Genomic DNA, 14,990 nt, shown 5'->3' on the forward strand with positions numbered 1-14,990 from the left:
CTGTATGCTTTCTAGTTTGAATGAAGTGAAATGCGGCTGCCTGACAGACGCACACACCAAGCTGTTCTGTTTTCTAGAGCAGAAACTGGCTTTCAGGTGCTGACTCATAAGGATACATTTCTACCAGGGGAATTTCTGATCCATTTTCTTCAAGGGTTTTTCAGCCTTTTATTTTGGTATGACCTTAATATTGCCTTTTTACCTGTTAGGATTTCATATCGAGCATTTGTATGAGTGGCTGTTTCTCAGAAGGAAGATAAAACTTGCATTAAAGGTATCTTCCCTAGCTTGATGCATATAAATTAAATGGGAACATATTGATTTCAGAAGACACCAAATCATTTTCCAAAGACCCCAGCTTATAGTTTTCAAGTAAGACTTGCTTTCTGCTTCATTTTTTTTTCCTCTGTGACACCTTTTTCTAAATCTTCCATCTTATTTTGTCTCTTTCTTCCCATCTCTGCTGCATTCAGGCCCTCTGTACAATAGGGAGGGGATAGCCCTTTCCCCTGCTGTGTGAGATGGTGCCTCCTGGCCCCATTCCCATTTTCCCATTGCAGAACCCAGGAGCTTGCCTATCCTGACTTTAGATTCTTGAGTTCAGTGCAGAGCCTGATGGAAATACTTGTTCATCAGGGCATCCCCAGCACTGCTCCCCCTTGGCTGGAGGACGACCCCATAGCCCCCTCTGTTTCCAATCCCCAGCACCCTGACTTCTAATCCAGCCACAAAAGGCGGAAGCAAGTGCACCAGAGTCGTGATGTCGCAGCAGTCACCCCTGTTTGCTTAGGAGCTGATAACCTTGGGCCAAGGACAGAGCGAGCAGCCACAGGAGGGTGCTGTTGTTAGCTCCACTGGGCTTCTTGCATCAGCCAGCTGCACCCTGAGCAAGGCATGGGGACACCAGCTCAAGTGAGCACCCTATGAATACAGCTGCCCCTTGGGCAGCTTTACAGCCCCAGGCCTGGGGGCAAGGAACTGTGCTTTGGTAAGGGGACTTGTGGCATGACATCTTTGAGCACCTCATGGGCACAGCGATGGGCTGGGTTCCCACCTCTGCTGGCTCCTCACATTCCAAGACACCCTGTCGTCAGGCACTGTCCCCCAGCCAACGCACCTCCCAGACCTGCCAGTAATTTCTTTCTTCTTCCTTCCATGAAATAAATACCCATTCTCCAGCCATCCCTCCTCTAGGTGTGAGGCCAGGGGGGTGAGAAAGACAGTGGTGGGAAGGGTGATGGGGGAGACACATATCACTTGCAGGGCAGCACTCTTCCTATGTGCGTAGGATTAGCTGGCCCCAAATCCTGCTTTTTGGAGGTGTTTGTGAAGGAAGGAGGCTAAGCTGGAGATGAAAAAGAGTTAGCTGGGGGAGAAAGACAGAAATTGCAAATTAAGCTTAATTAGCAGGAGACATTGCTTATGAATGTATTCAAGAATGTTTTTTCCCTGTAGCTTTTCACAGCAGTGGAAGTGTGATCATGTTTTACACATGGGAGACTGATACAGGATGTTCTTCTCTAAATACAAATCTCTGCTTTTTAGCCACCCAATCCTACTTTTGTTTCCAGTGGTTTGCTGAGTGTACTCTGGGGCTGCCCTGCCTGTACATTCCTGATGCAGGGACACCAAAGCCTCTGTGGCCAGGGAAACTCTTACCCCTGGTCAGGCTGTATCCCATCAGGATACTTAACTATTCTGTTGTCATTAATTTGGGGTCATGGCAGTGACAGTCCTAACACTTCACTTAACCTTCACTAATGTTTTGAAGAACTGGTAGGTCCGATTTTGCCCTCTTTAACAGAAATGTCATTAGCTTTATTCTACTTCCACATAATCTTTTACATAATTTCCCTTGAATTATCATCTTTTTAGGCTCATTTTACTATTGTTCATTGCTCACATAATGGTGGTGCCTGGGGAAGGGGGTCATGAATGCTGCAGTCCCAGTCACTTTGCCCCCTCCTGTTCTCCTTCGTATTTTCTCCTTTGATTGCATTGTACCTTATGGCCGAGAACATCATATAGGGATGGGTTTGAATGGATTAATTTGAAGGACTGAGGCTTAGAAAGCCAGTTAGGGGCTTAGCTGCTCTCCCTAACTTTAGTTGGAGCCCTGGGGCTTTAAAGGCCATTGTACTGATAAGCCAAAGAGATTTTTTTGTCTGCTAAAGTAGAACAAATACATGATACCTACCAAGGTGACTTGTAACCAGGATTGCTGTCAGGGAGCCAGGTCATGCATAACCTACATCATACCCATGCTACTCCCTGAGAGGAGCAGTCACTGGCATCTTCCAGATCCCAGAAGGTGCATGTGCAGACCCAGAAATTGCCTGGGAAAGTTCACGTAGGTGATGGCATGTGTTCAGTCTTTCGGAAGATCACTGTCCCTAGAGCTCCTGTGCTCAGCTATAGCTAGAGGCAATAGGGGCTGTACGGCCCAGTGCCAGGGTTAGCAAGTGGGTCCACTCTTGGGTTGGTCCCAGGGATGTTGTGCGGGAAGCTGTGCTCCTAACCCCTGCTACAAGGACATTTCTGCTGCTGTATCTACACCAGGGATGTGACACGAGCCGCCTGCACATGAGCAAAGCCCACTTGAATTAGTGTGCCCAAGCAAGAGCAGCCGACCGGAGAAACAGCAAAGTGAGCTATGTGGAGTGACTGCATGAGTCACTGGCTGTGCTAAATCAAATACAGGAGATTTGATTTTGCATTTGGGAGGATTATATAATCGTCATTAATTAAACTTCAATGAGAAAAGCAGGACTGTAGCCTGACATGAAGAATCAGCTGTCCCTTGAGAGGAGCGGAGGTGGCCCATGGGCCACTCAGAACAGGAAAGTGGAGTTCCCTCTTTGTTTCTGTGAGACATGTCTACTTGCTCTTAGAGCATAAAGTCTGGGGGGTTTATTTGCAAATAGGAACTCTTCCAATATTTTTATGTATTTCAGTTTCTGGTTCTGTACTCCAGATTCTAACAAGCAAGATGAGTGTATGCAAACATCTGAGACAGCCAAGTGCCATCACTATACCTGTTGACCTGTAGTGCCTGATAAGGGACAGAGTCATGTCAGCATCACCTATGAATAATGCAGTGGCTCCCATCCAGTCTTGCCTGAGGGCTGATGGGGGGCAGGGAGGGCAAGTAATAAAAGCAACCCTCAAAAAAAACCCCAAGAAATAAATAGCTCACAGTATAAAATGTCAAATTAAGTGAGAATAGATTATTTTACAAAGCTGCTTAATAGCTTACTCTGATAAGAAAGGATAAGGTGGGCTGGATTTATCCCTCCTGTGAAAATTGTTTGTACATTTGTAAACAGTAAAAGATCTCTCATAATGATATAACCAATATTGGCCTTGGTATCCTATTTCTGAGGTGACACACTTGCTTAAAAACTCCTGAAATGGACAGAGCCAGAGTCCTGCCTTTCAAAGTGTTCACCAGTACAAAAAAGGACCACCAGCATCTTTACAGTGACAGATCCATCCTTTCATCCAAAATGCCTGAAGTTTTCCTCTTGAAGGAGGAGACAACCGTTATGTGAAAAGAGTTTCTGATCAAGTAATATCATTAAATAGTATAGCAGAATTTAAAATTGAGCATTTTTGTTCACAGTTACATAGAAACTCAGGAAGTATCTGGTTACTGGATGCTAATAATGGCAGATACTCTACTGTTAGCTGATACATTTATCAGAGATAAGAATAACCATCTAGAAAATTATTATGCTGAGGGGAAAAAAAGTCTTTTCACTCTCAGAAAAATTAATTAATTCTGAATTCCTTTTTTAAAAGAAACAAGCAGATTTATACAGAAGATACATTGATCTTGAGCCTCCATCAGCATATGCAGAAACATCTGATAAGAATAACTCAAACTGAAATGTATGTTTTGATCAGAACCAACAGCCACACAATTATTATTTGCTATTCACAATATCATGGAAGCTGCGGCTATCAATCTGCAGTGCTTATGTTGGGCTCTCCATGGGCACTTAAGAAAAAAGGCACTATTCCTGTCCTGAAGAATTTACCCATATCAGCACAGGATGGCGAGGGGAGAAACAGGAGGAGGAAAAAGGAGCGAGTAGATCAAAGCAGACAAGTGATGTATGGACACTGTCACTGTTACTCATCTGATGCTACTGAGTGCAGTCTGGCTTGCTGCTGGCACTTGTTTTCTTCATTATATATATTAATTGCTGAATATTCTGTTTATCTGTGGTCTGAATGTATTTATGTAAAGCAGTCTTGGTTTTATTCTGGTCTGTTTGGCTTGCATTTTTTGAAATCACTGCTCAGTTTGTTTGACAGTCACTTTGGCTGGTTCTTTAAACATTAACATCTACTGACAAAACAGGAAGGAGAGGTTTCTTCTTTCAAATGGCATAAATGAGAGGTTTGCTGTTATGGAAAGAATATGTTTTGAACAACCTAAGTTAAAATAACTGACCAAGCAACTGACTGCTACACTATTATTAAATGAATAATGGGGTTTCTGGGGATTTTAAGCATGTTTTCATTAATTTCGTGTGGCGTGATTTGTATCCCTAAGGATGAAAATCTCTTCATCTGTGGTAGTTAAGGGCTTGGTTCCTTATATGTATTACTTACTGTTAATGTCTTGTCCTTAGTGTTCTGGTCTTTTCTGAAAAAACCCAAAACCAAATAACAACAACAACAACAAAAAAACCCTATATATAGATAATTTCTTCCTATCTTCTTATATGGCATTTGTAAGTAATTTAATACTTCTGCAAAAGTATTTTGTGGTAGCTCTAAGAGCAGCAGGTCTGATAGTTTATTGCAAAAACTTAAAATTCATGGTAAGGAGCATCAGCTAACTGATATATATGAGATAACTGTTACATCTTCCTGGTTATGTATTTAGCTTTGTCACACAACCTTCTAATTCCCTACTCAAGCTATTTTGTCTAGATCATTTAATTGTGAAGCACACATGTCCTTATTCACCCAAGCCCACTTGTTTATAGCCAGCTTAACATTTCATCAGTCACCTTCTGACAAAAGCATTCTGAGACCTGTATTTGACTTATAAATGTTAACATCACCATATCCTCAGACTTCATCCTATGTTTTCCATTCCACTGTTTTTCTGTGGTGCTCTCAGAAAGTTCGCTACTGAACTTTGCTACTTCAAGATGTTGTGTGTTTTCTTTTAAAGAGACTTGGAGAATTATAAAGTACAATTTTTCAGAAGGCATGCTTAATTTTATTTTTTTTATGTAATGATCTCTTTTTTTAACTACACTTAAAAATTTGTCAACAAAAAAGGTTGAAATTTGCTCATCAGCTGCAAGGGCAGAGCAAAACAGGCTGTGCAGATAGAGCTGTGGAAAGAACAGATACTAACAAAATAAATCAGGCAGCAAAGTAATTAAAAAACAAATGTCAGGGATTCTTTTTCCTTTCAGTTATTGCAGTTGTTATTTTCAGACGGCAAGGTACACTCCAAGGTGGTGGCTATCTGCCTGCACCATTGAGGCCTTTAATGCTCTGACTTTGTCAAAGGCATCTGAACATGGAGATGGCACAGTACTTGTTCAAAGTCAGGATGGATGACTTTCAGCCAGGCCAGCTCTATCTTATCTTCTGGGGCTTATTCATTCACTGACACTTACATTCAAGATTCCCAAACACTTTACGTGAAATCCAGAATTGAAATTCATCCAAAATAAATTATTTACTACATAATTTTCATATACAATAATTATTTAATTATTATATAACCCTTTTAGTATTGCTTTCACCTCTTGGAAATATAATACTATTTTGTAAATGCCATATTCAGGGATGTATTCTCCTCTCTTCTGTGAATACATCTCAGGCCCATGGCTGTTTACATCAAACAGCTGACGCAGAAAAGCCATCTGCTTTCTTTGATGTGACTTGGCCTCCACTCCGTCTTCACTTTCTTCTGCAACTGGTGTCATTTGCAAGCCCGTGGGTTCACTAACTAGGTTAACTTATCATACCTGTGGTTTGCAGGAGGAATGTACTTATTTTCATATCTTAGAGCGCAGTCTGCTGGGCTCTAAGATACAAAAGCATTTGCTACTGAACTTGGCTATTGCAGAGAGAAACCCCATTAACTTCAAATATGGCAACATATTTCACTGGAAGCCTGGAAGTAACTTTTTACAATGCCCTTAATGTGGGTTTATAGCAATCCCATTAATTTTTAAACAGGTCTGGCTATGAAAAGCAACAAAACTTGCACAAAATAGTCACATCAGAGATGAACCAATACCTCTTTACTCAGGCTTCTCCTGTTTCCTGTAGCTCCTAACTCTTTCTACATTTTTTACCATCTCTTGTATTAATAATCCCATAGAGGCCCTCATATATGCACATAACCCCAGGAGCAGTACAGGAACAGATATTCCTAGGAAGTCCCCAGAGCAAGTGCGCTTAGCTGGTGAAAGGAGGAGGATTTTGCCCATATTTTTTATCTCAATATCCAGTCAGCCATGCCCTCCAGACTCAATCGCAACAGAGAGCTGTAATGTCTGTGGATGTGCACATCTGTGCTTCTCAAATGAGGAATATTGTGCCCCTTTTTGGCACAATATATATTGTGCACACAGTGGCCTAAACCTATTAATCACAGGTGTGAATTCTCCTCAGAGTACTTACTTTTTCTGTCTCATACCCTGTTATCCTTGTTATCAGTTACTCTTTTGTATCATTATTCTAAGGCTTTTAATAGGTTGAAATGGGTTCCAAAAACACGTGTGTAAATTGAGACTTCTTCCATCTCTACAGTTTATGCTAGTGAACTAAGCCTAGTGCAGAAGCACCCCAGAATAAAAATTGCTAGTTACCTCCTCCACAGATAGAAAGCTCTTAATTTTCACAGAACGGTCATGTTTAACCTTGCTTTATCCTGTGCTGAAGAGACAAACTGTAGGAAACTGCACAAAGTTGGATAGAGGGACCTAATAGTAAAGAATATTAGCATTTATCCCTTTTAGCATTAGATTAACTCATATTGGTGAACTCCAGCTGCTAAATGGGACCTTCTCTGCCCCCATGGGAGATAGTTGGTTGGCAGGGCAAGAGCTTGTGGAACCAGCCCACTTCCCACCGTAGCTTAGCACAGAGTTTTCTTTCACTGCTGTGAAAGTAGGATTACCATCTCTAAACAGCTCAAATTTGGATGAAGAATTTTGCATCATGTTATTCTAACATGGGACTGCAGGCTAGCTTAAGGCAACGTGTTCTTGTGGCAGCGTGTCTCTGTGGCAGGAGGTGCTAGTGGGCTCTCAAAGCAACGCAAGAGCCGTGCAATCATGACAGACAGATAAAAAAACCTATGCGAAATCTGTAGCCACATCACATCCAGTTTTTCCTTTTGCCCAGTGTTTCAGAAGACAGCTGACCATTTGCAGCCTCACCAGAAATGCCTAGCTCTGTGAGCCTCTGCATGCATGAGGTCCTTTTAGGGTCTCTTTTATTGAAACAAGGAGAACTCACACACACTGGGGACAGTTCATTGCTAGCTCAATGGAGCCTCACTGGTGGTGGGCCCTGGTGTTTGCCACTGATGACTTGATGATCTCTCTTCAGCTACCTCCCTTGCCAATGCTTTTTTCCACTGCTTCATGGAAGTCAGGGCACTAGGCATGCTGCAGCATATACTTTTTTTCTTGGTGGTGAAAAAGAGCAATTGGATGCATGGGGTTTCTTTCCAGAAAGCTGGTTTATGCTCTTTAATACCGTTTGGCCTTATTTTTTATCAGGATTAACCTATAAGATTCATACTTGAAGTTAAGCTCTGATGTCTTTCTGCATAACATGACTGACTTGGATTTAAATATATGCATATCAGCTTTAAAGCTTTTAGAGCACTTCCCTGAATAAAATTAATACTAGTACGCTTCATGTGTGCAAAATAGTCAGGAAGAGCAAATCTTGTATGAGGAACGACTTTGTGTCCTGGTTTTTTCTCTACCTAGTGCCTAACTCCACTTGCAATGGCTTTGATGAGGCTGTCCCAAGGGCTTACAGAACATCCCCTGGAAAGCAGATCTGCTTTGTTGCGACTGTTCGTCTGGCAACACCTCAGTTTCTAAAGGTAAGTGCATACCTTGGGTCGCATTCATTTCAGAACTTCTCAAAACGCTTTCAGATGGGGTGACATGCAAAGTTATTAGTTTTGCTAATTGAATGGATTACAGATATCACATTTCATGCATAGAAATCCAGTGAAGAGGATTATCAGTGCGAGCCAGGATCTGCGGAAGTGGTGTCGCTTCTCCTCCCCTTGCATGGGAGATGGAAACCCTCCTTACATTAGGAATTGCACAGTCAGTTTGAAATTGGCTTCTTCATTACTGCTTTCTGCTCTGGGACTTGCAGGGCACTCTTAAGTGATTCATGGCCCCAGCAGGCTACTGGGGGGCCCCAGCAGGGTCTCTTCTGTGTGAGTAAGAACATTTCCCATAATCTTAACCACAGTAATATTAGTATGAGGGGCTGGAGTTAAGGTTGTCCGGGAACACTGAAAGCAAATTCCCTTGTCTTCCAGTAACAATGATCTCAAATTAAACAGGGAAACTAAATGGGCTGCACGTGGCAATGAGCTGCCCAATGCTAGGGAGGAGAGGAACCTGGAGAAGGTGTTAGCTGCCACAAAATCCTAGACACTAATTGCTTCAGTTCACCTGAGTGATTAACTCAACCCCCACTCTTCACTTCCTCTTCTAAAGTGAGGGCCAAAATACATATCTAACTGGCTAATGAAGTCAGAATTAGCGTGTTGGTTGCACGAGAAATGTTTGCATGTCGCACCTTGAATTTCAGGGTACATTATTGCCATCAGCATGTATTTTGGCATAAACTGTAGGTGGGGAAGAGAGGAATTTAAGGTATGCCTGAACCCTTTTGCTTCTGTACAGCCAACAACTTTAATAACTTTGTAAGCATTGACATGTATCAAAGAAACACTTGAAAGCAGCGTGTCCCAGCTTGTCCTCTGGTCCCAAGAGGTGGTCTGTATGACTTCCCTCTCACAGAGGAACAGCAAAGACAGAAGTGGCAGCAGAGGCATGAGTGGGTGTCACTGAGCCCACTGCACAGGGGAATGTGTCACCAGGGAGTAGGAGGATGGGCACACTGGGGGCCAGTGGGCAGGCTGTACTTATAATGATGATGGAAACCCTCCTGCAAAAGAAGATGCCACTAAATCCTGAGTGCTGATGCTGGCAAGTCCCAGGCCAGGGGCCTCCAGGTTGACTCCAGGCAGCTCATGGAGCTGGAGGTGCCCCTGCAAACTGCCAGTGGGAGAAGAGATGCTGGCAAAGGGGATCTGGGGCACACAGCCAGTCCCAGCCCATGCATGAGTGTGCACCATGGTGCCATCCTTCCTCCCCTTCCTATCTCCACCCAATGACTAATCATCACTGACTGCCCCCTGATCTCATCCCTCTGGGCCAAGGACATCCTGCCTCACAGGCAGCCCTGTGCCCTGCCTCCTTCCATGCACTTATTATTTATTATCAGAAGTGCTAAGGGCTTCTGAGTCTTAAGGGACAGCTTCTTCACTTCACTGGAGTAAAGTACAAGGCAAAACCACTACCTTTCACCAGTCTGACAGGCTCCATGCAGGCTGTCTGCCTGAAAATACATGTACTCCTCTTTGGCTGTTGAGTAGGAAGGAGAGTGTCCCCCTTTCTCAAATACGGCTCGGAGAGCAGACATCCAAAAGGACTGGGCAAGGGTGGTAGGTATCTTTAGTAACACAAAGAGAGCAAGGAAAGTCATGACAAGCCCAGATGGGACCAAGCAGAGGCTGGATGCTGGAAAAGGGCACTACTCCTTGGGGCTGTTGGCAGCACAGCCATCACACCCCAGGCACTGCCTCAAAACCATGAAAACTCTGGCTCCCTGAAGAACAGTCTCAGCTCTTAAGTCCACGTGAATCACAAGTTCTTCTTCCCAACTCCTGCAAAAATGTTGGCATTGATAAATACAATAGATTGCTCTTTAGAGTTGCCAGAAAATGTGTAAATTCTCTGTATTCGCCTCTTATGCACTATGTATTTATAGCTAACAAAAGCTAAATGAAGCAGAACTCTCTCTAAGTCAGCTCTTTACCACATAGGAAATGTGCATCGTGGAAGAACCTCTAGAGGAATTCACATCACGACACAGCCTGGAGTGAAATTTTTGTTCCTGGATCACAGGTTGGTGGCAAGAAGAGCACTCCTGGTTGCGTTCGATGCTTGTCAACTGTTGTTTTCATAAGTGCAATTCTCTCAAATAGTGTTCCATTTCACATCTAAATCACATGAGCAGGAGGGCTGCCACTGAAATTCCTACAAAAGCTGATGTTTACTATTTTACATTTTGTTCTGCATTTGTTTTTATCAGTCTTTTAAAACAAAATTACTCTGTTTTCTCAGGCCAAATTTGTGATTAGCTTGTTCTCATTTACTTTTAAATTATCAGTGGACCAGAGTCTGCCACATGGCAAAATGATCTAATTGTTTTACAGTTGCAGAAACCATTCTTTCCAAATCCAGCCATTGACTTTGTGTATGCAATTCCCACTCAGTTACGGACAGAAAGTCTGTGCTGGCCTGAGGCAACCGTGCTAGCAAATGTACAAATCAACTGCCCCAGCATGCCATGGACAAGCTCTGCAGGCACCCAGAGGGAAGCAGCACAGATGATCTCCCCTCCTACCCCCATAGTCCCAGTAGACAGTGGCTTCCTATCACCTTGCCATACGTTTTCCCCTGTTCAGAGACTGTGGGAGCAGCAGGAGAGCCCCTGACCAAGGAGCAGCCAGGGAATGGCTCCCCCACAGCAGATTGCTCCCGTGTGAAGGTCTCTGAGAAGCTGAGCTGCTTTCCACAACCACATTTTCCCTGGAAATATGGTGTTGTCATAGCCTTGTCCTGGAAGGATGGTGCCTGCTGGCACTGCCATGCCCAGCTGGGCATCCCAGGCACAAGGAAAGGCAAGTCCAGATCCATTCCGCTGGGGTGGGTAACTATACACTGATAAGCGAGAGCAGATCTGGGCTTTTTGCATATCTGTGTCAATATGCAGAACTGCTTGTTTTGTGGTTTATGAACTCACTTATACTGTGCCTAACCGCAGAGCACCACCGATTATAGGATACTTGCCTTTTGAAGTGCTGGGTACTTCTGGCTACGACTATTACCATATAGATGACCTAGAGCTGCTAGCAAGGTGCCATGAACACTGTAAGTATCGCATGGCCCAGGTTCCTGTGGAGTCACTGGGACACCTCTTTTCAGTGAAATGAAATTTCAGTTAAAATTGTTTTAAACTTGGAAGTAGAGGTTTGACCCTTGCCTCTCACCTGTATGTCTTAGCAAGAGATGTAGCAGATTGGAGGCACTGCAGATTGATCGGCATCTGGATCAGACTTATCAAGCTCTGAAAAATACAATTGTACCCTCCATATCCCCAAAGGAGTCAACAAGACTCACTGAATGGATAAAATATGCCAAATTAGACCCCACTCAATTAGTAACAAACATGCAGGAATAGTTCAAGTAATCTCAGAAAAGATTGTGTTTTGTAAAACTCTTGCAGATTATTTACCTTAATGTCGTGAGCCACTTATTTAGGATACCTGTGAGAATTTAATATAGTCTATTAAGATTTAAGTGAAAAACTCTTTCACTAATTAAAGAAATTGAGGCAATGCTTTTCAAACATTTACTTATAGAACTGGCTTTACCATCTCAGCTTACTGCCTCTGAGTGTCCTGAAAACATCCAGTCAACATTAGTTTTATATGTTGAGATTAAAATACAGAAAGGCTGAATATGTGCTTGTTTGGGAAACCCTTAACATCACTAGGGGAAAAAAGCAGAGATTAACTTTGTGGGGGAATCTTTAAAGCCTCCTATACTTCCCAGTTTACTGCAGTTTGAATTCCTGTCAGTCTGAGAATGGTAATTTCAAATGACTTTTGTCTTTGCACAATGTTATCTCCTATATTCACTTCATTCTGAATCCCTCTGCACACAATGCTCATCTTTTTAAGCATCTTTATCCTGTACTTTTCTGATATAGAACTTAAGATGATCTCTCTTAGAAATTAATCCCAGATGCCTAATTAAACCGTATGTGATCAGCACATAAACCAGAGTAAGATCTCTGTTTAAACCGTAACTGATGTTAATGCATTAGTGTCCAAATTTAATGTCAATTGTACTGAATAGAATTGTACCATTCAAAGAGCCAAAGAAGATACCTACTGATCTTTCTTACTTTTGCTCTATCATTAACACTGACAGGACCACGCACTCAAAAGGTGCTTTGACTCCTGTCTCCCAGGAAAATCAATGGGGTCACAGATGCTTCTGTCACTTTTTTCACATTTCTTGCCATTTTCACATCAGAAATTGTGCTACAAGCCATGTGTGTGTTTTCTGCTGACAGTGATGCAGTTTGGCAAGGGGAAGTCTTGCTGCTATCGGTTTCTGACCAAAGGACAGCAGTGGATCTGGCTCCAGACCCATTACTATATCACCTACCACCAGTGGAACTCCAAGCCAGAGTTCATTGTCTGCACACACATGGTGGTAAGGTATGGAAAATCATATCAACTAGCATGGACATAAAGCACAGTAAGATAAAGACATCCTCACGACTGCCAACACTTTATCTTAAAAACATCATGTTTTACATAACAAAAAAATAAGCTTGAGCTCTCTGAAGGAAATATATTCATTATAGAAAACTGATCAAAATAAACATGTAGTGACAGGACAAGGGGAATGGCTTTAAGCTGGAAGAGGGCAGATTTAGATTAGATATTAGGAAGAAGTTCTTCACTGTGAGGCTGGTGAGGCACTGAACCCATTGCCCAGAGAAGCTGTGGCTGCCCCATCCCCAGCAGTGTTCAAGGCCAGATTGAACAGGCCTTTGAGCAATCTGGTCTAGTGGAAGGTGTTCCTGCCTGTGGCAGGGGTTTGGAACTAAATGATCTTTAAGGTCTGTTCCAACCTAAACCATTCTGTGATTCTATGATTCATGAAACCTTACCTTATGCTAAACTTGATTTGTCAGTCATTAATTTAGGGGCAGATTGTTGCGTTTTTCCATTTTGTGCAAAAATAGAGAATAGACAGATCCCTTAACTATTCACTTCCTCTAATCCTCATGTTGTTTTTAAAGAGATGTGTGGAAGCTTTTCAGTGAAGTCATAAAGCGCTTGTAAGATGTGAACTTGACCTTTATATATACTTCTTTAATATACCTCTTGACTTCAACAAGATAGATAGGAACAGAGCAAAAACTGCAAATTGAAACAGTCTCTCAAGTGTTATTCAGTAGCATTTGACTTAAGTGATTTTTCAGCTGTTAATTTAACTTGTAAAATGTTACAGTAATATGTCCCTCCGCTTGTTTAAAGTACATTTAATGAAATATAACAATACCATGTTCATACAAAGAATTATATTTTCCATTCAGTTATGCAGATGTTCGGGTGGAGAGGAGACAGGAGATGGGCTTGGAAGAAGTGTCCTCAGAGGTTGTGTCCTCAGCACTAAAGGTACAACGAGAAAAGCTTTTTTCATGAATATATGTAGTAATCAGAATTTGTTCCTGTGTTAACGTAACTGAAGACTCCAGCATTGTCTTTCTGGATGGATTCCCTCAACTTCAGAATTCATTACTCACTTGAATTATTTTAACGTAGATTGTGTAAATTCATGAAAGGATAAGCCTGGAGATCAGTAGCAGCCACAGATTAAGAGAAACATGGGCAGGGACAATATAAGATATCTCCACCTGTCTTTGGCAAGATACTACCATTTCGATTCACTTGAGCATGTTTTGGCAATCAGCCTTCTTAGCTACATCTCAGTGATCTGCTGAGGGAAGAAAGAAAAGCTCCTCCTCAGTGCATGGCTGAGTGTCCCACAGAGGTTGCAGTTGCTGTTGCGTCCAACTAAACACAAAAGATTCAGAAACACATCTGAAGGCACAAAATTACTATGGCAGTAGCTTGCTATTTATTTCCAACTCAGTGATAGTTCTTTGTAAAATGCATTGTTAGATAGGAAATTGACACCTGTGCCCAGGTCTTCTGCTAGCCTAGCTGGGATTAGTTCTACTCAAGTTATTTTAGGCCAGCCAAAGAACTGGGTGTCCAACCGTTGCTAGATGTATTTCACAATGTTTTTACACTGACAGATGCAATAGCCATTCCCTTTTCTTGTTTTGGTTTGGTTTTTTTAGGACAGTGGCACCAGCTTGGATCCTGAACAGCACTTTAATGCACTTGATATTGGTGCCTCAATCCTCAGCACTAGTCGGACACCTTCAGTATCATCCAGGAGCTCACCAAAATCTTCCCACACACCCAAGTCAGACCCAGCATGTGAGTGGCATTCCTGTGTTACTGCAGTATTTAGCCAAGTTACAGAATGTGTGCATATATACCACAGCCTCTAATTTAACAGTGAGTGATGAGGTATCGATGATACGTGTTTGTCACTCACAATGAAGTGCATAATCTGAAATGCTAACATACAAGAGGTATGGTTCTAGTGCAACCACCTGTACATGGGAAAATGAATAGAGGGACTAGCTGTGAAACCTGCTGTTTCAATCTGTTATGAAAATGAGAGCTTCTGTCTTCAGATTTGAGGGCATCAGTATGAGCATGAGATCCTTCTAGACTCACATGAGTAATAACAGTGATTCTCTTCTGGCCAAGACTCAGGATGTTCCAGCATTGACTTGTGCACACCTTATGCACTCTTTCTGCTCCCTGGTCTGGAAGAAAAGTCAATGAGCTAACCTAAATTTACAGTTATTTAAGCTATTTGAAGGGAGTTCCAGCTGTTTTAGCACAGTTCTTGGTTCCTTTTGCTCTGTTCATTGGAGCACAAAATCATAATCTGTCTCATTTACTTTTATCTTTGCCCAGACCCTCCTTATCAGTTTAATTTTACTGCCATTGAAGT

At 42.4% G+C, this 14,990-nt stretch overlaps 1 pseudogene across 1 annotated transcript in view; it reads left to right on the forward strand.

The window, feature by feature from the left end:
• Nucleotides 1-14,990, forward strand: part of LOC117438376 (neuronal PAS domain-containing protein 2-like) — a 45,869-nt pseudogene that overhangs the window by 11,776 nt on the left and 19,103 nt on the right. The window contains exons 5-10 of the transcript XR_004550724.1: nucleotides 7,986-8,104; nucleotides 10,133-10,214; nucleotides 11,137-11,243; nucleotides 12,454-12,601; nucleotides 13,489-13,570; nucleotides 14,260-14,401. The product of XR_004550724.1 is annotated as a neuronal PAS domain-containing protein 2-like (transcript). The remainder of the gene's footprint in view (nucleotides 1-7,985; nucleotides 8,105-10,132; nucleotides 10,215-11,136; nucleotides 11,244-12,453; nucleotides 12,602-13,488; nucleotides 13,571-14,259; nucleotides 14,402-14,990) is intronic.

Source organism: Melopsittacus undulatus, unplaced genomic scaffold (genome assembly GCF_012275295.1).
Source record: "Melopsittacus undulatus isolate bMelUnd1 unplaced genomic scaffold, bMelUnd1.mat.Z mat_scaffold_188_arrow_ctg1, whole genome shotgun sequence".
Lineage (NCBI taxonomy): Eukaryota > Metazoa > Chordata > Aves > Psittaciformes > Psittaculidae > Melopsittacus > Melopsittacus undulatus.